The sequence below is a fragment of the Camellia sinensis genome, chromosome 8, assembly GCF_055761805.1.
Source record: "Camellia sinensis isolate YWXY chromosome 8, ASM5576180v1, whole genome shotgun sequence".
Lineage (NCBI taxonomy): Eukaryota > Viridiplantae > Streptophyta > Magnoliopsida > Ericales > Theaceae > Camellia > Camellia sinensis.
In genome coordinates, this window is record NC_138968.1 from 156885530 (window position 1) to 156888467 (window position 2938).

At 37.0% G+C, this 2938-nt stretch overlaps 1 long non-coding RNA gene across 2 annotated transcripts; it reads right to left on the minus strand.

Moving 5' to 3' along the window:
* Positions 1-1178: 1178 nt before the first annotated feature.
* LOC145796723 (uncharacterized) lies at positions 1179-2938 on the minus strand. Of its 2 annotated transcripts, none has more exons than XR_014337212.1 (3): positions 2717-2938; positions 1855-1997; positions 1179-1652 (listed from the first exon to the last, which is right to left on the minus strand). It is a non-coding gene; the product is annotated as an uncharacterized LOC145796723 (long non-coding RNA). The 2 variants fall into 2 exon arrangements; XR_014337211.1 differs by having other exon boundaries at positions 1179-1602; positions 2717-2926.

Here is a 2938-nt window from a genome sequence, read left to right on the forward strand (position 1 = left end):
AAAGATATGTTCAAAATGATTATCTTCTGAACGATTGAACTGTATTGCTTTCTGAACTGATTACTGTTAACTGAATGAATGTATGTCCTCTATTCTGAACTGTATTGTGGCATCCTTAGCAACCACTGTTACTGACTGCTACTGTTACAGAGATCTCTGTCAGTTCCCTTGTTGGAACCACTACTGTTACTGATTGATGGCCATCATTTACTGCTCGGTCTTTTAAGACCTACTGTTTACTGTACTGTTATGCTAATAGATGTACCACATATGACTGTACTGACTGAACGACTGAAATACTGATTTAATGGACTGTTTTCATTACTGTAAGGACATTCATTCTTAACCCCTTTACGCATTGTGTTATTCACTGGGCTTTAGCTCACTGCTCATATATATATGTAGGTGTCCAGGCACCAGACCACAGCTAGGAGCGTCGGGGTAAACTCCAGTTTTGTCAAGCCAACCGCTGTGCCTCACTGCGAGGTTTCGAGCCTGTCGAGCTACGGCTTAGGAGTGTTTTTAATTTCCCCGTCTGTCTCTGTATCTGTTTTGTACGACTGTATAGACTGTTATTGTACTGTTTGATAGGGATTAGGTCCCTGAACTGAATGAGTGTATATATGTGCATACTGTTCTGTTCGACTGTATATATTTGAATGAAAAGTCTTTTTGGCATACAGACTGTCACAGCTCATTGGACACTGTCTATTTACTATATTGGCTTTCGCCAGCCCCTGTACTCTGTATTACTGTATTACTGTTAAGCAGGCCTTCGGTAATCTCGGATTATTGGCCGGTTACGGTGCTAAACCCATAGGGGCGCGTTTGGGTCGTGACAGAACACTTTGTGCCGTGAAATTTAAATAAATGCAAAACACTCGTGGTTTTGGCAGAACAAAGCAACTTAAAATTTTGTACCATTTCAAAATTCTCCAGCCAAAATAATTGTTGTTTGGGTGCCACAAAGTTCTAGTAATGTGGCCAATAAATCCATCACCTCATCCTCACTATAAATTACATCCGACCCAAGCACTTTTTTCATCCAAAATAAGAGAAAAACACAATAAGAGTCTATATAAAATTAAGAAGGAAAAAAGAAAAAGAAAAAGAAGAAAGAAACTCTAAAATTCAAAAACTTTAAATGAGAACCAAAACAACTCATAAAAGATCATTACTTGGCCTAGAAGCGTTAAACAAATACTAGATAATTTGATGACAATGTATGTGGAGCATGGAACTAAATTCGTAGGTCAAGACACACCATGTGGAAGGTGAAGGTGCAAAATCCAACAACCCAGAGCTAGTATTGGTTCTTAGGAAAATTGATTACAATAGCCATAACAGTTGTAACGGCACCGTAACAGGCACTCAATGGAGTTGTAACACCCATTATACTTACTTGGTTATAGAAACAACCAATTTTTAAAACCTTTGTTATGTAGAAGAGAATATATAAGATCTTTGTGCCATAATCAGGTAATGGTTGAATCAATTCTACAACAGGCTCCTCTTCTCAAATGAGTTGACTCACTGTTGCAGAACCGCGAACATTTCTGTACAGATTAGTTCCAACGTTTTTCCTCAACAGCCTTAATCTATCTGGCAAATCAGTAAGAATAACTTCAGCACCCAAAAGGGCAACAATGCAGCTGGAAACACAATAGAAGAAAATCATAATTTAAGAGAAGTAATGACTTTCATATAAAATTAGTAAATACATATAGAAAAATTTGAGTGAAAATTCCACTCCTCATGTTACGCACTTACTAATCACATTCATAGACTCTGTTTGTTCACATGGTACGGTATATAATGACAAAGATAGAACTTAAAAATAGTTTTTATTATTACCCAACTCATCCATAGCCAGATCCCAATTCAAGGACCTTCTTGCCTTGAAGAAGCATCGTCCCTGATTCTACAGCATGCTCTAAGAACTTCCCTAATATAACTCCACTGTCCCAAAGCATTGATCCTGTTACTCCAGGAGTTCCCTAAAGTTATAAAAATAAAAACAAATAAAAAAATCAAAGATCTAAAAATGATCATAACTAGAATATAAACAAAGTGAAAAGATGGTCCAAATAGTAATTGATTTACTTTATTATGAGGAAGCCGTTAGCCAAATCAACTATCGCTGCTTTAGAAAGTTCTAATAAGTATTCAACTCCATAGGTCAGTCAACCCAAATATCCTTTCACCAACTGGAAATTCTTATTTATCAGCAAATGGTACAAAAAATTGTACAGTATAAAACTACAAAATATTTGCAAAAGTGTATTTGTAATTTACTCCCAGTTGTGATTCTAATTTTAGAAATCGGACAAATGCATCCATTCTATCCAATTACATTAAACATGGAGCACTTTCAAAACAGAATTACAGATACAATTTGAAAGTGCATATATTAGCAACAAATTCATACTCAAACTAATAAAAGAGAAAGGAAAAAGAGGGGGAAATATATGAAACTAGTAAAATCAAACCATATTTCGGACATCAAACCAATACTAGCTTAGAAATCAATCCACAACAGTCAAACCCATTTCAAAAATGAACACCAAATTCAACCGATTCAAGCATATAAAACCCTAAAGCCACAATCAAAAAAGGGGGAAACAGAGGAAAGGAGAGAGAGAGACAGATAGACAGACAGACGCAAAGAGAAACTGTGAGCGAGAGAGACAGACACATCGAGAGAGAGAGAGAGAACCTGTGATCTACGACTGTGCTGGTAGTGCTTTGCGGTGGTGGCCGTGGCTGTGTCCTCCGTATGGTGGGCTGCGGTGAGATGTTTCTCTCTGAGGTTTGGTCTTTGATTGTCTTTGTCTGAGAGGTTTGAATGTTGTTGTGTAACAGAGAAAAGGGTGGGCATTAATAAAAGAGTTCGCGCCCTAAAAAATTTCAAGCTTTAGCTACTAAAATCAATTTTTGT